Source organism: Macaca nemestrina, chromosome 4 (assembly GCF_043159975.1).
Source record: "Macaca nemestrina isolate mMacNem1 chromosome 4, mMacNem.hap1, whole genome shotgun sequence".
Taxonomy (NCBI): Eukaryota; Metazoa; Chordata; class Mammalia; order Primates; family Cercopithecidae; genus Macaca; species Macaca nemestrina.
This window is the reverse complement of record NC_092128.1, coordinates 91,963,381-91,988,863: the sequence shown is the minus strand read 5'-3', so window position 1 is coordinate 91,988,863 and position 25,483 is coordinate 91,963,381.

The window sequence follows — 25,483 nt, the reverse complement described above, 5'->3', positions numbered from 1 at the left end:
AAGAAAAAGATTCTTTAGGGTTTTCTTCATATGTGTGTATCAAGATAAAGATAATACAACCTAGAATCCTCAAAGTTCTTAGATGCAGAAGTCTAGCATTAAAATTTGAGTTTCTCTTTTTTTTTTTTTTTTTTTTTTTGTGTGTGAGACAGATTCTTATTCTGTTGCCCTGGCTGGAGTGCAGTGGCACAATCTCGGCTCACTGCAACCTCTGCTTCCCTGGTTCAAGCGATACTTCTGCCTCAGCCTCCCGAGTAGCTAGGATTACAGGCTCCCACCACCACACCCAGCTAACTGTTGTATTTTTGGTAGAGACAGGGTTTCACCATGTTGGCTAGGCTGTCTTAAACTCCTGACCTCAAGTGATCCACCCACCTTGGCCTCCCAAAGGAGTTTGTCCTTCATAGCAATGTAGGATCTGCTATTTTCTCTCCCTTTGACCTTGAGGTCCTCAGTCAAGCAAGGGGGCATTTCTCTCTGACATTTATTGAGAATTTTCTATTTGCCAGGTACTTGCATATCTATGCTATTTGAGACTCCCAAACAGCTCTTTGAAGTAGATACTTTATCCTCATTTTACTGATAAGAAAAATGTGGTTTGGATGGACTAAGTAATACTTAAGGTCACTTGGTTGATACATAGCACAGTTTAGGTTTGGATTCTGGGCATGTCACTCCTGGGTTAGTTGCTATGTCTCAGTGGCAGTGATGATAGGTTCAGGAGTCCTGAAAAGTGGATCTGGGTAATTTTTTTTTTTTTTTTTGAAACGGAGTCTTGTTCTGTTGCCCAGGCTGGAGTGCAGTGGCGCAATCTCCGCTCACTGTAAGCTCTGCCTCCCGGGTTCATGCCATTCTCCTGCCTCAGCCTCCCAAGTAGCTGGGACTACAAGTGCCCACCACCACGCCTGGCTAATTTTTTTGCATTTTTAGTAAAGACGGGCTTTGACAGTGTTTGCCAGGATGGTCCTGATCTCCTGACCTCGTGATCTGCCTGCCTTGGCCTTAGTGCTGGGATTACAGGCGTGAGCCACCGCGCCTGGCCGGATCTAAGCAATTTTTTAGGAAAGCATGGAGAGGGAGAAGGGAGTTCTAAAAAGATAATGGGATCAGAAAAGTTGAGAATAATTTGAGGTATATTTACATATGAGAGGACTCAAGCAACTAGTTTGGATACTGGAATTGTCCTTTCTGGAAATTGCTCTTTCCAGAAACATGGAACTAACTACCCACCAGTGAAGAAGGATGGTAGATCCGTACAGCAGAATCTAACATAGCCCTTAAAAAACCAAGAGGTTAACATGTGGGGTCTGTGTGTTGGCCACTAGTTAATCTCTTTTCCCTTCTAAAAAATGGGGGAAATAATAGTACCTACTTCATAGGGATGTTGTGGAAATTAATGGAACAACTCATGCAAAATGCATAGAAAGGTGCCTAGCACATGGTAAGCACTCAGTAGACGTGAGTTGTTATTATCTACACATAATGACATGAAAAGATATCCATGTCTTTTATATCATGTGAATAGAGGAGGCTGTGAAACAGCAGAAAGAGTGTGATTCCACTTTTCTAAATATGTATGTGTGTATAGGAAATATCTGGGAGCATACATATCTTAATGTTAGCAGTGTTAATCTCTGTGTTTATAAGATCATTCTTCTCTTTTTTAACTTTTACTTTAGGTTTGGGGATACATGTGAAGGTTTTTTACATAGGTAAACTCGTGTCATGGGGATTTGCTATACAGTTATTTCATCACCCAGGTATTAAGTGCAATACCCAATAGTTATCTTTTCTGCTCCTCTCCTTCCTCCTCCTTTCCACTCTCAAAAAGACCCAACAACAGTCTTGAATAGACTCAACAACAGTGTCTGTTGTTTCCTTCTTTGTGTTCATGAGTTCTCATCATTTAGCTCCCACTTATATATGAGAACATCTGGTATTTGATTTTCTGTTCCTGCATTAGTTTGCTAAGAATAGTAGCCTCCAGCTCCATCCATGTTCCCACAAAAGACATGATCTTGTTCTTTTTTAAGGCTGCATAGTATTTCATGGTGTGTATGTACCACATTTTCTTTATCCAGTCTGTCCTTGGTGGGCATCTAGGTTTATTCTATGTCTTTGCTAAGATCATTATTTTCTTATAAGCATAAATAATTTTTATAATTAGGGAAAATTGGGTTCCAAAACCAATAAAACAAATATAAATGACACAAGGAAAAAAAGTCTTTAGCTTCTTTCTTGGTTTCTTAATTCCAAGGCAAGTTAGTGAAGAGGAAAATGACAAGGTGTAAGTCTCATTTCTGTTACCTTGACCAAGTCATTTAACATGGGTCCTATACCTCACAAGAATATTATAAGAAATCTAGCAAGTGAGTATCTGAAAGCACCTCAGCTCTCATAAGGATTTCTGTTCACTCATGGCCTCTTGCAGACTTTAGAAGAAGGATTTTTGTTTTCAGTGCTCAGAAATATGACAACCAGAATTTTGCCAATAATAATACTAATAACAACAATGACAAAACATTGTCCAAATCTCAATGACTCTTCTTTATTTTAAATAAAATAACACATGCAAGGATTTCAGTGTTCTTTTAATCCTCTTCTAAGTGGATGTTATTATCTCTGACTATTAAGGTGACTGGAGGCCACTTAGTGACCAACACCCACAGAGTTTACACGAGGAAACAAACCATGTATTCTCCAATCACCATTCATGTATTCTAGAATTTCTTCTGTGTCATTTGTATAATAATATTATTAAGCTCCATTAAAACCCACACTAGACTCATTTTGGAATTAGTAGGAATATACAGACAGGTGAGCAAGAAAACAAAATCTCTCTTCTCTCCTTCTCTCTTAGCAGGGGCTTATCCCAAAGTCTCCACTGATTAGAAAAAAAAAAAATGCACCAAAACATCTCAAATCAAAATAAATCTTACTTTATAACCAAACATAAATATCACAATGAAAAGATTGAGTGTGAGGGAGTACAGAAGGGTAACATTAGAATTGTTAGTCCTTTGGTGATTTTTAATCAAAATGGTTTGACGCCTCAGGCTTCTCAATCTCAAGTCATAACTTTACTTTGTTCACCTCCTAGATGCAAAAAGTTATGTGATTTAAATAGATATTTTATTTAAAATTTAGCCATCATAATAAATTTATCTATTTCCAACATGTTAGACTAAAAGCTGACTGCCCTCTGGTGGGCTGTTTCTAAAATATTTAGCACCTCTTTAACTGGATTGTCTCGTAAAATATTATACAGTGCCATGAGATTATTTTACAATTCAATTCATGTAAATAACAAAATTATCTGGGGAAGGGGAAATTTTAAAAGGTTAAATATACTTTATGTTATATACACTTTATTAATGTATAAGCAAATTATACTTTGAGTTTAATTTCTAACTAAAAATTAGTTTTCCCTTTAAACAGATTTTAATGTCCAATTTCAATTAAAATGGTGGAAAACAAGAAAATGTTTGAAACTTCATTTCATTTTTGAAACAAAACAAAATGAAAAATTTTGAAATGTGAATATTTTGATAATTTTGTTATTTTTCAGTTGTTGATGGCAATGGGAAAAGTAAAGTGTTTATCATACTTAAGTTCCCTGTCACTGTTTAGATGTAATCTTACTGTTTGAAAAAAGCAATAGAAGTGAGATCATTATATTCCTGACCAGAAAGAAAAACAAAACATTATATTAAGAAAAGAAAAAGCTTGAAAAATATCAAAGTACAAGGGGTAAGTTGAGTATAAGTAGAAAAGCATCTTTAGGGAGTATTGGTAAAATACTCTGAAATCCTAAAAAACCCCAGTATACCATCAATCCTGCCATACAACAGGATCTCATTCTCTTCTGTTTGCAGTTCCTCTCTAACACAGAGGTTCCAGTGAGCTGAAATCTCAAGCATGCCAACGAACTGAAGTTCTTAGTTTTCATGTTGCTAGTTGGACTGTGTATATTAACAAACTTGAGGCATCACTGGCTCCATTTTGTCAGACTGTTACCACTAATCGAAAATTCCAGCTCACGTTTTATATCATTTCCTTAGCACATATCTCATTCTTACGCTAACAAACCTTGTGAATAGTATTTGAATTCATACTTAAAAAAGTGATTTCATATAAATAAAGATTCGGTATGAAGAAGTCAAGAATTGCCAAACTATTAAAAAAAAACTTAGAGCCTCCGTAAGGAAAATGAGAATGAGTACCAAACAATTTATCTGGTTAATTTCATCAATACCAGCAACAAATCTGAAAACTCTATTTAACATCCTCCCTCCTTTTCTTCTAGGTAGCAGTTTCTTGGCAATGGCATAAAGATTAATTTTTTAATCTTAATTCCATTTAACACTTGCAGATAAACCTTAAAAAGAAAGAAAAAACTCTTCCTTCATAACAATAAAATTGAAGATTGCAATCAAGTCATTACAATAGGTTAATTCTGTGGCTGCAAATACTCAAATTTAAGTAAAGAAGCAGGTAGAGGAGTATTTAAATCCGTTCAGATCCCAAAATGCAACCTCTCAGTCAGAAACATTTTCAACATGCAACAGCAACCAGAATTTATTTCTCCAAAATAGTCAAGAAAGTCACGCTTTAAAAAATGTTAACTGCAAGTATTTGTGCAAGTTAACATTTTTTCATGTTGCTTTTAAACTAATTAAAATATGAAATAGCCTTAAAATGTAAAGATACCACTTCTGTGAAATTTGATTTTTTTCCATTTCAAAAGAAAGTAAATAGAAATATGGAAGTGAAGAAGTGAGTGCTTAGTGAATTACTGCTTTAAAATTGTCATACAATTTACTGTTTTATGAAGGCTCACTGGAACTTAGTTTGAAAGCGGTAACAGCAAACCAGTCTATCAATTTTTCCTCACCCTGCAGAGACAACGCTGAAGCGAAAGGCTTTTCTCAGCGGTTTTGCTTTCTGTTGATTTCCCTCCTTAAACCTGAAGGCATTAGAAATCTCCCTGTTCAGTTAAATTCTTACCGTTTTTCATTTTTAGCATTAGTTAGGTGTATACAGCCTGAGCATGTAGCGTCATTGTTCATGCTAAGTGCTCTCTTCGGTTGCAGAAACATTTGAAACGAAATATATGCGTGTGTAGGTTGAATCTATATCTGCACAGAGTAAAAACGGAGTCGTCTTACCTAGCATTTCCAGGTATGTAGAAACTGAATAACTAGCATGTTTATGTGTGTATCTATCTAAATATATATATTCCAACAATTGTGTCTGAATTTGCAATCATCTGTACTCTCTCAATGTTCATTAAATCAATATTTTTATACCTTAAAATGTGATTTTTACATCACAAATGTGTACCGGCTAATGAGCAGCTTTGCGACTTCTGGTAGGAAAGCTTCTCTCTGTATCCTCCGCTGCGCATTACTTTTTCCATCAACAGAGGGCACTCTGTTGTTTGCCAAGGAACTCTGCTACGTAAGGGGGCTGAGGGCTGGGAGTGCAGCATCTGACAGACCAGGTTTGCAGGCTTTGCTCCAATAACAGGCAGAAGCTCTTCCAACTGGTCAGTGTATAATTTATTGGAAATGCTACTGATCACTGAGACAACATACCTGAATGAAAGAGAACCCCATGATTTACAAAAGTCGGATGCAAGTGACTTTTAAGTCAGTGGTGTGTTATAATTTGAGTATCACCCAAACGGTTAGTGTTGGAAATCATCATATGCATACAATCCAAATGCATGCTCAAATACAAGCTCACCTTGCAGAGAGAGTGACAGCTTTATTTATGTGGCCTGTCCTAGCCCTGAGTGCAGGAGTGTCTTTACCGTGCTTGCTTCAGTACAACTTAAATATATTATAGCTGTTTTATATTTGATCTAAGAAAAATGAAATAATTCCTCATATAGTAATCTATCTGGGTCATAATTGACATGTTAGAAAGGTTCTAGGAAGCTTTTCTCCACCACAAGTTATAGAGAAGGTTTCAGGTATCAGTGCTATTAATTTTTCACCAGTCAAAGACACTAAATTTAAACTGAAAACTTGAAAGAATGAAAAAAGATGCACTTCAAGAAAATTAGATTTTCTTGGGGTATTTGTCCAAGATCTACATTTACAGATATGTAATTTATTAGATGCTTCAACACAACGAAGTAATCATAACCAGGTAGTATGAGGACTGCCATTTACGCTTTGTGGAAGGAAAGTTTTCCGAATGTCTTAAAGCCGTTGTAAAAGCAACAGTGAGAAATCCTAATAGACATCAGAATCAACATATTTGACAAAAGTGTGTGCATGATCATGGCCCATTATTTTAAATGAGAGTGTTCTATCTCAAGAACTGGAATGATACCACAAATAATAGAATAAATGGGAATGTACAAGTGAAACAGCATGACAGCAACTGCTCAGACTCAGAAGAAAAGAGCATTTTCAGATACAGATGTGTTCTGAAAATCCTCTTATGAGAAAATGTGCTCCATTATCACAGAAGGAAAGAAATGCAAGTTTTTCTTATGTTGAATGTATGTTTGTGTAATGTTAAGGATGATGAAGCAAATATTTAACAGCTAGGATACTGCATTACAGCTAACAGTAATTCCTTTATCATTTACCCGACTAGAAGATAAGTGCCGTTTTCCTTCTTTTGCAAATATATTTGCCAGCAGCTGTTTCAACATTTATAAAGACCATTTCCACTGATTGCCAAATAACCATAAATTCATTTACGCATATTTTTGAGTTGAAGGCATAAAAATAATTACATGTCTGATTAAATCCACTTATGCCTTCATGTCTTACTAAATCTATAATAGATATGAATTGTTACAATGTATTACATCTAAGTGCATAAATAATACAATGCAGATGTAGAGTCCAGCTTTCCTACAGCAGAATGTGCAGCAATAATTTACACAAATACAGTTGGGGTATATTATCAAAAATAATTGATTTTAGAAATTGTTATGGAATCTCTAACACATAAAAGTAGGACTTCAACTCGAAAGCTGAAGTCCTTTCTTGTTCATTATGGCTTCACAATCCTGAAATACATACTAAATAATCATTTTAATAAACTTGTCAGTAGACAAGAATAATTGAACTAAAAATTCCACGTCTTAAAACACAAGCTATGGAAAAATCATATATATACTTCCAAGTTGGCTGAATTCCTGAGGTATATTAGTTGCTCCTTCTACAACTTCCCTGCCTCCCAACCTCCCCTCATCACTCCATCTACTCCTATCCACCTCCTCTGCCACTTCGAACCAAGATAATTTAAATGATTATAGTATTTGGAGAAAGGCTTTAAGGGACTGTTCAAAGTTAAGAATCACAACGTGTAGAAACAACAGTTTGATTCCACTCTTAACTCCCTGAAATAGAGATGGAATTTTGCTTTCTTTTGATTGAAACTCAGCTTATAATAACTTTAATCACATAATATTCAACCATATTTGTTATACCACAACACTTGGTAACACTTCATTTTGAGTGTTCCAGCATTATTAATTCATGTGGTATTCATTGTAATAACATAGATCATAATGAACTCATTTGGTATTCATGGGGATGTCATAAGTACTTCCATAGGAATTCTATTGCATTTTAGCATTAATTAAATATACTCCCTAATTTTCTTAGAAAAACAGAAATACACTGTATTTCCTAAGCACTATATCTTTCAGCGGCACATAAACTGGGCCAATTATCTGTGTACATCTTTATGAACATATTATCTATGAAACAGCTAACAAAGATCAGTGTCTAGATTTTTGTGCATTATATAATAATCAGCATTTCATGAATGCAGAGAGAAGTGATATTTGCAATGATGTTTCTCATACAATGAAGAAAAGACTCTATGTTAATTTCCAGATTCTCAAAGAAAGATATACATCTTTCTTTAAGAACAAGTAAGCAACCAACACTCAGAAAATGTAAGCTATCTAACCAGAGAGAGCTTTTCATGATGGCATTTTCCCTGACCGCTGGTGCCCATGCCTCTGTGGACTTTGTTCCTCTATATTTGTCATCGTGGAGTGCAACTTATGTGATGTCATTGACACAGCCAGGAAAAAATACCAGCCCCTATTAGCATCCTGAGCTGGCAAAACAAAGTGGCTTCTCAAAGAATAGGACAAAACCAGTTTAAAAGCAGAACTCCTGTAATGTACTAAGCTTCAATCACATCAAGGTTTCTGAAGTTATGACACAGGCTTTAAATGTGTTCATAAAAGTAGCTGATTCTATTCTCTTTTCTGCCAGCAGAGATCACATTTCTCAGCCCTATCTTACTCTCTCCTTACGTTAAAGAAAAATAAGACCAGATTTTTGCGTATGGAAGATCCTGTGAGGAGTTTCAGCTTCAAGCACCAGGAGGCCCCTATGTTAATGTGAGGGGTTGTTTTTGTTGTTGTATATTTGTTTGATTTTTATTTATTTTTTTGTTTTGGCTTGTCACTTGTCTGGGAACTGAAATCAGGCAGCAGCATTAGAAAGTAAACCCTTGTAGGGAACTACAGTTCCCCCCTACTACTTGATTCTGCAATTTTCATGGGGGTGCTGGGAGGCGGGGCAGGGGTAGGGGGCACATGTGGGGTGGGGTGGGGAACTGTTTAACTCTTAAAACATGTAAATGTGTCTTAAAGTAGAAATGTTTAATTACCAGTTGAACCTCGCATTATCTCTTTATTATTTCTCATTTGTGATGTGAACAGAAAACCACAGGTTAAAGAACAACGTCTTTACCAGGGAAACTTTCAACGCTGTGGTACAATTGCAAGAGTCCTAACATTTTGAGAATTATAATTTTAAAAATATTTTAAACTAACACTAGCACTGCATGATCCCAAAGCAGAAAATGAAAAGGACAAGTGTGCAGTTAATGTTTATTTTTCCAGTACATTCAAAGATAATTCGGATGTTTTCTATGAAACCCCGGGCAGTGAGAATATTCAGTTCACAATTCTAATGTTGTAGAGGAGACAGATGCATTTTTTTTTCTCTTATGGTTTGTAACTCCTGCTACATTTAATAGGAACTGTGCATCAAGGTGTGGGAGAAAAAGCAGATTCCTGTTCTGTAGCTTTGAGAATTACGGACTATTCAGAATCTCCCTGACACCTGGATACAATGGGGCAGGTTAAAAACGTTGCTTCCTGTGAATTCGAGGCTTTTGCTTTTTTCAACATTCAAAGCAGACCTCTCATATTCAAAAAGTACTTCAAAGGTATGCAATGTATTTTTTGCTTGTTTGTTTGTTTAGGTTTGCAGTTCTCTCTTGCACTGAAATAGATTTAGCAAGCCAGTGTTGATTACCTTGATGTGGTCTGTTTAATAGCGGCAGATTCTGTTTTGCCACTGGTGGCAAACAATTTAATTAGGAACACAAAATAGCTGCCTGCTTTATTTCCCCCCTGCAAGCGTCTGCTCCTTGTCTAAGAATAAGAAACTACCACTATAAAAATCTCTTTCTTTGAGCTGTCTCTAATGAAACTTCCCGATTCCACTTGTTTCACTAGCTTTATCTGCAACAATTTATTCTTTCTATCTAAATACTCCTTTAGGTATGCGAGGCCGTTTGTAAATTATATGGTGTTCATAATATCATGAAATATCATGACTGCAGTTTATGGGCAGATGAAGGGGGATGAGTTGTAACAAGAATAGATGACACAAAATACATTGGGAGAGGAGTGAGGGGACACTGGTGCCAGCACAATTATTAAACTTTGAGTGGTACTTAATGAAGACACTAAATTAAGTGACCTTACCAATGGACAGAGATAGCAAATGGGATTCTTAGGGAATTATCTTCCATTATCTTACAAAGAAATGAAGGGACACATTATTACAGAGCAAGATGAGGAAAGTATGGGTGAGCTGAATATTAGCAAATAAAGCAGTTTCACTGAAAAAACGATGATCCTTTAGAGTTGTCCTGAATGTGGTATATAAAATCACATGCCATTGAAAAAAATATAATTTATGGTTTGGGGAGACACATTTTATACAGAGTTTTGCCTTTTTACAAATGTGTCTGACCTAAGGCATAAAAGCTTTTATTGTTTCTGTGATTAATATATAGTACGGAAGAACACTGAGAACTAGAAAACCAGTAACACGCTGTAGATTTCTCTCTCTGCCTTACTTAATCTCTCTGTGAAATGGGGTGGTAAATTCTGACTAACCTTTAGAAACTAAGTGAGGAATTAGGAATACATGGTTGAATATATATTGGAGAAGATAGGCATATGTATGTATATATGTATATTTGCTCCCAGATGCCTTTATTACAGTAGAATTAATATAGAGTAAATGACCAAATTTTACATGTACAGCTTGATGAGTTTTTACATATGGATACACCCTTTTGACTACTACCCACATCAATATTTTCATTGCCTGGGAAAGGTCTCTCCTGCCCCTGTTCACTCCTCCAGAGCGAGTCACTCTTCTAACTTCTGTCACATTAGATCAGTTTTTAATATTCTTGAACTTCACATTGATAGGTAATCAGAGAGTATGTTCTCTTTTGTGTTTGGCACCTTTCGGACTCAACATAATTTTTTACCGTCACTATCTTCCATTATTAGGGATTGAGAGAGCTGGGAAAGCAGGATTATCTGCAGTTTAAATGTTGACCCTGAAAGTATCAAACAGCCTCTCCTTCTGCCCATTTTCTTTTTCTACTCTACAAGATTGCAGCACAGTGGTTAAGAGTGTTGGCTCTGTCGTCCTTGGGCTGGGCGCTAATTTTAGCTCCATCACTACCACCTGTGGAAACTTGGGTAACTTGCTTAACATCTTCAAGCATTACTTTTCTAAGTAGAAAAATGAGATTAACAATGACTTCATGAATTTGTTGTGAGAGCTAAGATAATCAACATCAAGTGCACAGTATAGTATCTGGTCCCTAAATGACAGCATTAAGACCAGCCTGGAATATAACAAGTCAAAAATGGAAAGCTCTCTCTCTCTCGGGCTTCTCATAAAGGAAACAGACAGAAGTCTGAAGATTTCCAGGCTCTAAAAACAATAGTTCTATTAAAAGAGAAATAGGTCTGTCAACCTAAACTTACCACACCCCAGTAGGGCAAAGAAGGTTGCAGAAGAGTATTCTTTCCTAGATATAGCTGTGTCATTATTCGTCGTTTTTGAATAAAGGGAACACTATTTGTTTAAAAATGTATTTACATGGATTTCATAATTACCAATGCGTACTAGTTTATTTTGAAATAACTGCCAATGGGAATTGATAGATTTTAGAACTACAGAGGATCTTACAGATCATTCAGTTTGTCCTCATTTTATAGATAAGGAAACTGAGGCAAGTTGTGTTATTTGCTCAAGATCAATGAAAAAGCCAAGATTTCTGTTTCATAGTCTAAGGGAATGGTTCTTCGATTGTGGTTCCCATGCTGGTACAAACAGCATCACCTGATCCTGACAGAACTTTTTGGAAATCCAAATTTTCAGACCACACCCAAGATCTATTAAACTGAAAACTCTGGGGATGGGGTTCAGCAATCTACATAGCATTCCCTCTAGATGGTTCTTACCTGCTAAAGTCAGAACCTTTCTCTATAGCCTTGTTGCTGAAAGAACGGTCTGTGTACCTGCAGTATCCACCTCACTTGGAAGATTATTAGAATGTAGAAGCCCAGGTCCCAGGATCTACTAAAGTTTGCAGTTTAATAAGATGCCCAAGTGATGTGCATGCAGTTAAGGCCAGGAAGCACTGATGCAGGATATGATCAGAACCATCTGAGACTAAATAGTCTACCAGGATTTGTGCCACTTACTGCCGTCAGAGTCCCTTGATCCTAGCCCTTTCTCAAATTTCTCCTGAGGCTTGCTCCTGCCCCAGAGGATCTGCCAAAACAAACAACTGTAGTAATACCCAGAATTAGTGAATTCCCTCGAAGTGCCAGGTTCTATGCTGAGCAACCTCTGCAGAGCCATTTATTCCTGTAATATAGAATACTTTAAATTCCTTTAATATAGAAGTAATTATCCTCATTTTAGTAACACAAAAATTATCTCAAAGAGTTGCTCACCCAAGGTTATGCCTTAGTAGGTAGAGGAGTTGGGGTAAAATCTCGGCTATTTTGGACCTTGTTCCATGATATCATGAGACACCAGGTACTTATTCTCACTGGATTAAGCACTCTGGTAATTAACCTAACCCAGGATCTGCTTATCTGCTCTTAAATCAATTTTAACTTGCAGGACTCATAAAAAGTCTAAGGGCTTCCACGGATATGACATCTCAAGTATCACACTGGTAATTTTTGAGAGAAGAAACTAATGACAGCACTAGGGTAATAAACCAGGCTGGTGCTTCTCAAATGGCCTGTGATGAAGGACTATTCAGCCCTCCAACCCAATCTGTCATACATCAATTCTTTTGAAAAATACAATAACATTAATTAATAGTGCAATTAAGAAGACAGAAAAATCAAGCCATTTAAAAAAAATGTAATAGATGCAAAATTATACTGTCAAATTACTATAAAAATATCTAAAAGCTTATTCTCAAATTCTGTACTTATATTGTCACAGGCCAGTCATGGTTATAGACTGATATTGTTGCAGAAAGTACACTTTGAGTAGCAAGAAATAAGGCAATCCACTAAGACTGCAGCATAGTCTGGGCCAATTTTTACATTTTTTTTCAATCTCTTTTTAGAGATGGGTTCTTGCTGACCGGCCTGGCCAACATGGCAAAATCCCATCTCTACTAAAAATACAAAATTAGTCGGGGATGGTGGTGCACACCTGCAGTCCCAGCTACCTGGGAGGCTAAGGCACGAGAATCTCTTGATCCCAGGAGGCAGAGGATGCAGTAAGCTGAGATCACACCACTTCGCTCCAGCCTGGGTGGCAGAGTGAGACTCTGCCTCAAAAAAACAAGAACAAAAACAAAACAAAACACGCCCCCCCCCACCGCCCTCCCCCCACTGTCTGGGAAGTGAGGAGCGCCTCTGCCTGGCTGCCGTGCAACCTTCCAAATGTGAAGTGACAGCCTTGTGTGTGATCTTTCTGTCTTCCCCAAGTTTGGATTTTCGACATTGAAGTTTACTTTTTAATTAAAAAAAATAATAAAGAGAGAGATGGGGGTACAAGCTGGTACAAGCTATATGGTACAAGCTGGCCTTGAACTCCTGGCCTCATGCAATCCTACTTCAGCCTCCCAAGTAGCTGGGACTGTAGGGATGTGTCACCATGTTGGGCTGGATTTTTTTAAAATTTTTTATTTTTAGGGATTTAGGGGCACAAGTGCAGTGCAATTGTGTTACATGGATATATTGCATAGCAGTGAAGTCTGGGCTTTTAGTGTACCCATCGGTCAAACAGGTAGTATTTCATTCCTCTAGATCAGGTTTAAACTAATATGTAATAGGTCAATGACGCTATGACTCCATATTTACATCCATAGAAAGGTATGGAAGGCCACTGACACTTTTTCCATGGTCATCCCTAGGAAAATTAGTAACATTTCATTTTTTGGTATGTCAATTCAACCAACATTTAATAATACATGATATGCCAGATTCTTGGGATACAAAACCGATTGAAATGTAGTCCTTGTTTTTAGGAGATCACATGGTACTAGATCATAATAATTTCTTTGTTTCTATCTCTTCATTTACTTTCTATCCATACATCTGTATTTTTCCCCTTCAAAACTGAATTTGAAGTATATCTTATTTTACAGTATGACATGAATATAAAACTAGTAAGAGTTTTATATTGTCTAGCATTTTATTACTATCTCATTTTATCTTCACTGTGAGGTAAGTAGGACAGGTATTATTATGTCCATCTTACAGATGAGAAAAGAGGATCAGAGGAGTTGCCTCATATGTCCAGGACCCTACAGCTTGTGGAGAGGAGAGTAGAGCCTCCAATTTAGGTTTGTTGCCTGCCAGCCACTGCTGCACTCATAGCCCCTTTAGCTGTGGTTGTTTTCCTTTCCAATTCTTCATCCACTGTCATTCTTGGCTATTCTTTTGATGCCTGTCCATTCCCAAGCATCACAACCGTATGACCCTCCAGGAGGTAACCAGCTGTCACCGGGGCTTCTACTTGCAGTTCATTGGAGCTACAGGTCTTTTACTCTTTTTTTTTTTTTTCCCAAATTCAGATTGAACTGACCTAGATCCTATTCACTCTTGATCTCACTCTATGCTGCATGACAGCACACCTACAAAATTTGAATGTATGTCTCTATTTAATGGTAACCAATGACCAATTATTTCCTTTCTATCTGGGGGAAGACCTAGCTAAGACTGTGAGATAAGGGAAGTTTGTCTTCATTAACTTTTACCTCCTTGGTGCTATGTCTTCATCCTCAAATCAGTGACCTACACAGGAATACTCTTTTTTCTTCCTTCCTTGGGTAAAACAGTCTCTCAGAGCATTCATTCATGTAAGGGTGTCATGGCAGCTAGCAAAAAAGCATTCACCACTTAGAAGTGTTTTTGCGTTCTATTTTCTTCACTGTTATATCGCCATAGCCCAGTATCTTACCTCCCAAATGGTAAGTACTCAGGAAGTATTTATTGAATGAGTGTTAAAAGAATGTCTAGTTTGGTAGCAATAAACCTTTCCTTTTCCTTAAGGAACGGAACCCAATATGTAAGTGTCCTTCATTTGCCTCATTTGGTGCTCTTGTGCTTTTTATTTGATGTATTTCTACCTCATTCATCTCCTTGTCTCTGGTCTTACTTCCTTCCAGTCTGTTCTCTGCATATAAAATGCATATCTGATTATGCTATCTCACTACCAAAAACACTTTCTTATACCTCTATTGCCTTCAGGTTATAATCCAGAAACCTCATCAGGTGATACTTAACACAATAGCCATGGAAATGGGAAGAAGTGACTAAATACAGAGTTATTTAGAGGGTGCAATTGGATGAGAGGCGTGAGAGGGAGGAAGGCACTGATGATGATGTTAAGGATAAGGCTGGTGAGGATGATGCCGTAATAAGCCACGTTATGAAAATACCTATGTATTTCTCCAGCCCTGTTTTCCTCACTTCGCTCTATCTTCTCTCAAAATGTACGAAGTCCAGAGAAATTCCCTGAGACTCATTTTGAAATCTGATAATAAATTCAGGGATGAAAAAACACAATTATAAGACCTTTTATTTAAAAAAAAAAAAAAAAAAGGATACTACCTTTCCCATATTTGTTAGTTGTGGGTATTTAATCCTCCCATTGTGATGGCAATGAAACCCTTAAAACTATATGCTCTACATACTTTTTTTCTGGGTAAGAAGAGGAAAGGATGGGGAGAAAAGGTTATTACATTATGTTTCACTTCTTTGTTGTTGTTGGTTGGAAACAAAACCCCAGAATAGGATGGGTGGTGAAAGCTAACAAGAGTAAAGACAGGACCCCGGAAAACTGTCTGATAAAGATAAAAGGCACAAACAGGTATTGACTGTGGTGGTTAATGACATGAGATCTGCCATCAGAAGTAGCTAGGAACCCTGTCTACCACTTCCTTATTAAATGGGTAATTCAGGCAAGTTACTTACCCTCCTTAAGTTACAGTTTCACCTTATGCAAAATGAGAATTGTAAGAGTGTCTACCTCATAGACCTATTGTGATGGTTAAATAAGAGTTTTCTCAACACAATGCTTAGCCCAGCAAATGCTCAATAAATATTAACTATTATTGCAATAATTACCTGGCTTAGCAATAGAAAAACCATGATAGTGTCTGTGGCATATAAGCAGGGTACATAAACTTACAAAATGCTTTGCCGTCTGGAAGATACTTATTTTGCAAGATTTCCATGTGGAATTTGTGTTCATTGTGGTCTTTGCTTCACATTGTTATAATCAGGAGAAAATAGACATGGTTAATATCATTTTCAAATGCTGAGAAAGAAAGCCTTTTCATCCCTATTAGAATAAGCAATAAAGAGCAGAACAGATTTCTGGGACAGTGAGAAAACAAAACTGATTTATGAGCTGATTTATTTTGAGGTATGCTATAGAATGAGAAGGGTTCCTCTGTCTGTCTCCTCCTGCTCCAGATGGAAAGCCAGTGTTAAGCCACTGGGTCATGGTGATAGAGTTTGCGAGAAGCTACGAGTGCTTATCAGAGGCATTCTCATTCTGCTGGGTGGTTTCTGAAGCTCTGAGACGACAGCTCTCCTTTATGGAACAGCAGGTCCCAGAGCCTGCATCAGAATTTCTCAGGCTCATAATGCAGATTTATGGGCCTCACCCACCTGTCTGATTTCTAGGTCTGGCTGGGATCAGTATTTTGCATTTCTGAGAAGTTAAAGTGATGTCAGTCATGCTGGACTGGAACCATACTTTAAGAACCATTGCTTTAGAGCAATGTTTCCCCACCGCAAGGTTATTCCCCAATTAAAAAGAGTTTCAAAGTATAGGCTCTTCTTCATGCACTGTTAGCATTACTAAAAAAAAAATAAAGTTATTTTCTTCTTGGAACAGTCCCTATTTATGGATCTTGATGTTTCAACCCACATTGTCAATGTGTCCTTTTGCCCTTTTTCCTTTTTAGTACTTCAGTTTCTTCAACTTTTCCTTACAGAAACCTGGCCAATGCATTTTTGGATAGTGCTTTGGTGTGCTTTGCATGGCCGTTTCCTGCTGTTTGTCTGTCTTATAAGTTTTGTTTACTTTACAACTGGAATTTTCCTGTTGCTCTCACCTCTGGCCTAACAGTTTCCCCCAAAGTCATTGCCTCTTTTCTTGTATTCAGAACATAAATGTATCTAATAGAGCTAACCTAATAGAAACCTTCATCAGAGTATGCTTAGCACTTAGCACACATTGTTTTTTTGACCAAAATCAAAACTAAAACTAAAGTTCTAGCATTGCGATTGATACTTCAGGCTATGTGGAATTAATTGACTTCCTTATCATTTTTCCTAAAGATTTTGTTACTGTGTTTGTTTTAATTAGGAGTACTTATGCTAGAAACCTACTGAAGCTTTTTTTTTTTTTTTTTTTTTTGCTTTTTAATTAATTTCCTGTTTTGGTTTAAATGTAAACCTTAATTTAGAGTTTGTTTATGGCCAAATATAATATTTAAGTATCACTTTGCAATACCCTCTCAGTTGGATCCCTCACTGTGCCCAATATTAGACTTTACTTTTCAGAATGGTGAAACATAAATTATTTTTAAATTGTTGCTCAAATATAAATATATGGCCAGGTATAAGAATTCAGTGAAGTTTTAGATTTAACTTAGTTTTGCTCTCTCTTTTCAAGTGAGAAGCTGAAATGGATACTTGCATTTTACTTATCACAATTGGCTGCCTTCTTTACAGCTGTGAAAAAATGAACAGCTTGCCATATCCATCAAAGAAAAACCATTGACATGTGTGTTTGTGTGTTTTTGTGTGTCTTTAAAAAATACTGCATCTGTGCTACATTGTACATAACCACAATGACAGTGACTAACATATAATAAAAGACATTAATTGGTGATGTGCTTCAGAAAAGTGAGCATTTAAGTCAGCTCCTCAGATTCAGGGAAAAGGTTTCTTTCCTAAGGAAGAAGAGAAAGATGTAAATTAAAACTCAACTGCAAAGCAGAAGTAATATAGAGGATGATCTGGCAAACTGGTTAAAAGAAAAACAGAAATGTCCTATTTCTTATTAGCTGAACTTGCTGTAAATTCCAAAGACTTTAGGTTTTATCCATTTACTACACTTTGGAGAATGATCCTAAAAAAAAAAGAAAACTTAAACAGAATAGTCTCTTATTAAACTGGGAAAAGATGAGAGTGCAATAAGTAAAGACAACCCAGGGGAAAGCAGATTTGGTTGAAAAAGAAAGGCAAGGGAGAAAGGCTTCAAATTGTCCTCTCCTCTTCTCTGGCTTATACTTCAGATTCCTTATAGATGAACTCTCTATATATAAAATTTGAAAATTCTTTTTTTGATGAGTAGTAAACCATTTCAGTGATCTTACTCATCAAATTTAGCTCAAATGTTCTAAATAAGAACATTTTCACATTTAATAAAACTTTTCAAACGGCTGTCTTAAAAAAAAAAAAGAACTCCTCCATGCTTTGTAATACCTGAGAACATTTCTAAACCTTTCATTTTGGCAAAGATCAATTTTGATAATATACTCTGTGGTGAGAATATGAAGTTTCAAGCACACTTACGTTGGTGGTCGTATAAATTGGTACAACCTCTGTAGAGAGTGGTTTGTAATATCTAAGATAAAAAAGCACATACCCTTTGACCTAGCGATTCCTGTTCTATGGATTTAAGCTACATATATAATTTCTTATATGTGGAAACACATATGTTCCAATAATACTCATTGAAATGTCATCTGTAATAACATTTGTTTATCAATATACAAATGATTATAAATTTAGTTTTATCCATCTGATGGTATACTATGCAGCTATTTTAAAACAAATTCAGTATATATTGGTATGGAATGATCTCAAAGAGATATTAAGAAAATATCATGTCTGTATTTGTTTTTGTTTTTTGTTTTTTGTTTGTTTTTTGTTTTTGAGGCGGAGTCTCGCTCTGTGGCCCAGGCTGGAGCGCAGTGGCCGGATCTCAGCTCACTGCAAGCTCCGCCTCCCGGGTTTACGTCATTCTCCTACCTCAGCCTCCCGAGTAGCTGGGACTACAGGCGCCCGCCACCTCGCCCGGCTAGTTTTTTGTATTTTTTTTAGTAGAGACGGGGTTTGGGTTAGCCAGGATGGTCTCGATCTTCTAACCTCGTGATCCGCCCGTCTCGGCCTCCCAAAGTGCTGGGATTACAGGCTTGAGCCACCGCGCCCGGCCTGTATTTGTTTTACATATAATTCCCCTGAAATGTAAAAGAGACTAGTAAAGGTAGCCACATCAGGGAAGTTGTTATGCAGGGCAGGAGCCCAAGGTGGAAGGGAAATTTTCACCACATTCTCCTTGAAACCTTTTGATTTTTCTACTCTGAGCATCTATTTGAATTCTTTCTTATTCAAAATAAATTAAATTTTAAAAGTGTGGAATCTCAAGTCACAAATAAACTTGAAACAAACCGGGTTAATTTAACTTATTTCAATGACTTCAGTAGCCCAAGAACTGAAAGTCTAAATTATTTAATTCTGAATGTAACCGAACTTATGTAGAAAAGTCTTATCCTAAGCCACGCAAACTCAGGGCTAGAGAAGTATTTCTTTTTAATGACATATTTCTTAAGCAGGCATTTGTAAAACTAAAATGCACCCATTCTTTACTTGCTTAGGAAGTTTAAAGCTTGTCTCTGTAAGGTAAAATAAAGGAAGCTTTGTAGCCATCATTAAATGTCTTCACTGTAAGATTTATTACCATAATTGTGACAGAGCAAATGATTTTTTTTTTTCCTGGCAGCAAAAATAGTTTTAAAAAGAAACTAGGTATTGTTTTTTCTTTTCCAAGCAAAGTATAGATACCTCAAAATTACATGGTGTCACAGAGCATGCCATAGTTAGAAAAAAATGATGCACTGCCTTTTCAGTCTTATTAAGAAAATTACATAGTTAACTCTTTGTACCTTTGAAGGATGTCTCTGATGAACTTTGTTATTAGAACAACATTTGGCTGGAAATTGTGTATTGGAACAACATTTAGCTGGAAATTGTGTATTAAAACTAACTCAGTTTAGAGTTAACAAAGTAGATTCTGAAATTAAACCAATGTCATAGCAATAAATACAAATTATATAACTGTGGCTGAACAGTCCAAGACTTTTAGCTATTGGTGGAAGGAACAACAAGAATGTAAAGGATCTGTATTAGTTGATTGACAAGTGGGTTATTAATGTACTAAGGGAAGGACCATGTCATTTTTTGCACTACTATCTGCACAGACTAATATCATGGGGTTCATGCTAGTCACTCACTCACTCACTCACTCATTTTTCTTATTTGGTCAATCAGTCCCCAACCCCTGATTTTATTGTAGAGGACACAAAAGTAAATGAGGCAGTTTCTGTTCTTCAAGAGCTTACAGGTTAGTGAGAGGGAGGTTAGGGGGGAGATGAACACAAGACACAGATAAATGTAATGCCATGTAACAAGTAAGAGAGAAAACTCTTAGGAGTCCAGAGGGAAGTCCTCTCATTCAGCTCGAAGTGCATGTCTATTTATGTGTCTTGGGGAGGTGGAGTGGGGAGGATCAAGAAAGATTTCCAAGATGGTGTGATGTTTGAAGGGAGTTTCAGTGCTATGTGGAAGTTCAAGTTCACTGTGTTGACTGGTGGTTGCAGGGTCGGGGAGAGGCATAGGCAAAACTCCAGGCAGAGTTCACAACAATAAAAAGATAAGGAGGTGAGAAATATCAAGGTGAGGGGTGGAGGAGGAGGTCAGCTTTAAGCCACGGTGTTGCTGAAACCTATGGGAGAAGCAGGATCCACAGAGGAGATTCCTAGCAAACTATTTGAATAAGAATGGACTATGAGAAAAATGCAAAAAGAATCATAATTTTCAGTCACCCTTGAAATGTGCTTACTTCAGAAATGTAACTACAACTTTAGATGCTAACTATGTAATTTAATTTAGAGAGGGACAGCCATTATCATAAATTGAGACCATGGTAATAATTAGGTTGTTTTCTGATTATCTAGAAATGTTAAAAAGATTATTTGCACTGTAGAAAATATTGTTGGTATGGCATTGACTGTCATGCCACAGGTTGCATCTGACAAGCACAGTTCATAGAAACGTCACGAGGCCTCTGGGAGCTTATGTGTAAAGTTTGAGGGTGTTGCTGCTAGGTGGTGCTTTTTATTTGGAAACACTCCTAAAAATCTGGATTTTAAAAAATTAAAAATACTGAGTAAGTTATTAGAATAGAAATTTATCATGAATACTAAAAAGCTAACTGTGGAAAAGTAAAAGTAGTTGCGGTAGGATAGGATAAAGCAATGTGAAGTTCTGTCAATATATATTTTTTTATTGTGGCAAAATACATGATACATAGCATAAAACTTACCATTTTAACTACTTTTGAGTGGACAGTGCAGTGGCATTAAGTACATTCACATTGTAGTGCAACCATCACAACCATTTATTTCCAGAGCTCTCTCCTCTTCCCAAATGGAAACTCTGTATCCATTAAACAAGAACTCTCCATTACTCCCTCTCCCCGCTCTGGTAACTACCATTCTATTTTCCATCTATGAATATGGCTCTTCCAGGCACTTCCTAATATGTGGTCTCATTAGCTTGAGTGTAACTTTGCTAAACTTCATTTATCTGCTCCACTGAGAGTCTAGAAATGTATTCATAAATAGGTTTGGCTTCAGGAGATGTGACCTACAGGCTTGATTATTTTTTGGGCTTGGCCCACAGAGAAGTATGGAAGCAGTTGATGAACTTCACACTCCTAGCTACTAATGCACACAAGTTATCTCTTTATGTGGCTGATAAAGCTAGTGAAACTGTTAATGTGGGAAGGCCCTTTCTTGCTGGCTTCTTGAGCTCCCAGATTCGACTTCAGATGGTGAGGCAGCTCATTGCTTCCTACTGTATCTTTTTCTCCAACAGGAATAAATTGGCAACCATTTGGAAATATTAATATGTCCGTTCTTACTTTACAGATCTCTGTGGAAGTGTTTATTATAATTGATACTACGTATATGAATAACTTCAAAGCTGTTGCTTTAAAATATATTGAGAATCCTTAAAGAGTAAATGGAAATCTTTCCAGCCTCCAACTAAATAATAATGTTATAGTACATTTATGTTACATTGTTGTTCTGAAGAACAAAATATGTTCAAATACTAGGGGAATGGGATGTTTTAGTCCATTGATTGCTTATAGTTTCAATCTTTCTGGTTAGATTTTTTAGAATGCAAGAGTTGCTTATCTGCTTGTATTATCAATCACATTCAGTAAAACAGAAATGGACTCTAAAATAATTATTACTGTTAACTTAATTCACTTTTAGCCTCTGCAACCAGTGAAGTAACGCCTTTTTAATTTTTTTGTGATTGAAAAATAATGCATGCAAATTATTTAAAATGTGGATGTTCTAAATAAAATTATTTAAAAATCAACCATAAAATGCTACCACCAGGAATAATGACTGTCAGTTTTGTTGCATTTCCTTATGCACCTATAACATGTATCCAAAAATCTGTATCTTATCGTGTTCTTTGCAATAAAATTTATCAAATTTTTCTGTTATTTATTATTGTTTTAGAACTTTTAAAAAATAACTACAATAATATTTTATCATATGGCTATACAGTAATAAATCTAACTATTTTTTCTATTCCTCATATTGTTACGCATTGAGTAGGAAGGGGCTATTTACCTGAGAGTTCAGAGTGGGAGGCATCTGTCAGACCTGGATTGGAGCATCCCCTCTGTCTCCCGTCTACTATGCATGACTCTGGGCAAGTTGATGGAAAACTTTTAACATTGTCTCTACTGCGAAACTTGAAAATCGAGATTTTCAAACACAGCATGACATTTAATGTAAAAGAAAGAGGCCAGCATGGTGGCTCACGCCTGTAATCCCAGCACTTTGGGAGGCTGAGGCAGGCGGATCACCTGAGGTCAGGAGTTTGAGACCAGCCTGGTCAACATGGTGAAACCCCATCTCTACTAAAAATACTGGGCGTGGTGGCACACACCTGTAGTCCCAGCTACTCAGGAGGCTGAGGCAGGAAAATTGCTTGAACCCGAGAGGCTGAGGTTGCAATGAGGCGAGATCACACCACTGCACTCCAGCCTGGGTGACAGAGCAAGACTTGCTCTTGAAAAAAATTAAAAAATAAAGGTATGTGTCTTCATTATCTATTGCTTTAAAATATAGCACTCCAAAACTTAGTGATTTAAAACAACATGACTTATTCTTTCTCATGGTTCTGTGGGTTGGCTGAACTCAGCTGGGCAGTTCTTTGATTCACATGTGTTGTCTGGGGTCACTCCTAGAGGTGCACACAGCTGGCAGCTGGGCTGCTCTGTAAGTTCCAAGGCAGCTTTTCTCTTATGTGCTGTTGGCTAGAGCACCTCAATTCTCTTCCTTATGGCCTCTCTCCCCGTGTGGTATGTCCTCTTCCGAGGCCTCTACATGTGACCTCTGTCTCCAGCAGCCTTACCTGGCCTTCCTTAGAGCATGGTGCTTCTTCAGTCCAAGACCCAGAACAGACCTGCTACTGCTGCTTTTAAATTTACTTTTTAATTGATAAGTATCAATTGTAATATATATGTATGACATGTTGTTTTGAAATACGTATACAGTTATTCCTGGGTATTCAAGGGGGATTGCTTCTAGAATCTCCCTCCCTTGGATATCAAAATCCATGGATGCTTAAGTCCATAATATAAAATGACATAGTAGGCCAGGCACAGTGGCGGTGGCTCAGGACTGTAATCCCAGCACTTTGGGAGGCTAAGGTGGTGGATTGCTTGAGCCCAGGGGTTCAAGACCAGCCTGGGCAACATGGCAAAACTCCATCTCTACAAAAAATACAAATATTAACTGGGTGTGTTGGTGAGTGCCTCTAGTCCCAGCTACTTGGGAGGCTGAAGTAGGAGGACTGCTTGACCCTAGGAGGTTGAGGTTGCAGTGAGCTATGATGGTGCCACTGAACTCCAGCTTGGGCAACAGAGGGAGACTCTTGTCTCAAAAGTAAAAACAAAAAAAAAGGCAAAGCGTCTGCTTGTAACTTATGCACATCCTCCCATATACTTTAAATCATTTCTAAATTACTTATAATACCTGATACAATGTAAATGTTATGTAAATAGTTATACTTACTGTATTGTTTTTTATTTGTATTATTGTATTGTTATTTATTATTATTATTTCGAAATATTTTTGATCAGTGCTTGGTTGAATCTGCAGATGTGGAACCAGTGGATACAGAGGGCCATCTGTACATTGTGGAATAGCTAAATCAAGCTAATTAAGATATGCATTACCTTACAAAAGTTTCTTTTTTTGTGTGTGGTGAGAACATCTAATATCTACTCTTAGCAATGTTCAAGAATAGGATATATTGTTATTAACCATAGTCACAATATTGTACAATAGAGCTCTTGAACTTATTCCTGCTATTTAACTGAAATTTTGTATCCTTTAGCCAACATCTGCTGTCTTTTTTTGGTCAAAGCAAGTCATAAATTGGCCAGGTATGGTGGCTCATGCCTGTAATTCCAGCATTTTGGGAGGCTGAAGCAGGTGGATCACTTGAGGCCAGGAGTTTGAGACCAGCCTGGACAACATGATGAAACCCTGTCTCTACAAAAAATACAAAAAATTTAGCCAGGTATAGTGGCGTATGCCTGTAGTCCCAGCTACTTGGAGGGCTGAGGCATGTGGATTGCTCGAACCCAGGAGGTCAAGGTTGCAGTGAGTCAAGATAACACCACTGCACTCAAGCCTGGGGGACAAAGTGAGACCCTATCTCAAAAAAAAAAAAAAGCAAGTCACAACTTGAGTCTAATTGGAGAAGGACTGGGGAAATAGACTCCACTTGTTGGTGGCAGAGGAATGGCAAAGAATTTGTGGCCATCTTCAATCTACCACAGTATTTATATTTAAAAATTTGAATGTATGTACCTAAAACCAAAATAAAATAAAATAAACAAAAAATTCCTTTCTATATTATGGTTGTCTGTAAGGACCACATGCTGTTTTTGGTTTCTTTAACCAAATTGTCTTTCCATGAGACTGAGGGTGGTGGGATATGGAAAGGTGGTAACTTGTTTAAGCTTCTTGATAAAAAGTGCTGTCTTTGTTTTCTGTTTTCTGATATTTATACAATTATTCCTCTCTTAGTGGCTTTTATAATTATTGGGAGTGGAAAAATCTTGAATAAACTATATAGTAGTATGGGTATATTAAATTTATTTGATCCTGAGACCTATATTTCTTAACTTGTTTTTAACTCAATAAATATTTATTGAATTAATAAAAAAATTCTTTAATTCTTGAAGCAGTCACAAACACTGGGAGGTGGAGGTTGCAGTGAAAAGAGATTGCGCCACTGTACTCCATCCTGGGAGACAGAGCGAGCTGGGTCTCAAAAAAACAAACAACAATGACCAAGATCCACTCTTCTTAGAAAGGACACACAGTGATATATGCTTTAAATCCTTGCCTGACTGAAAGTCTTGGGACAGGCATACCATCCAGATTTTATGTGGAATTTTTGTTTCTCAAGCTTTTAAAAACATTCTATAGCTTTCACACTTAAAAAAGTATTTCCATAGGTTATTGGAGAACAGGTGGTGTTTGGTTACATGAGTAAGTTCTTTAGTGGTGATTTGTGAGATTTTGGTGCACCCATCACCTGAGCAGTATATGCTGCACCCAATTTGTCGTCTTTTTTTCCTCACCTCATTCCCACCCTTTCCCCCTGAGTCCGCAAAGTCCATTGTGTCATTTGTATGCCTTTGCATCCTCATAGCTTAGCTCTCCCTTATGAGTGAGAACGTATGATGTTTGGTTTTCCACTCCTGAGTAACTTCACTTAGGATAATAG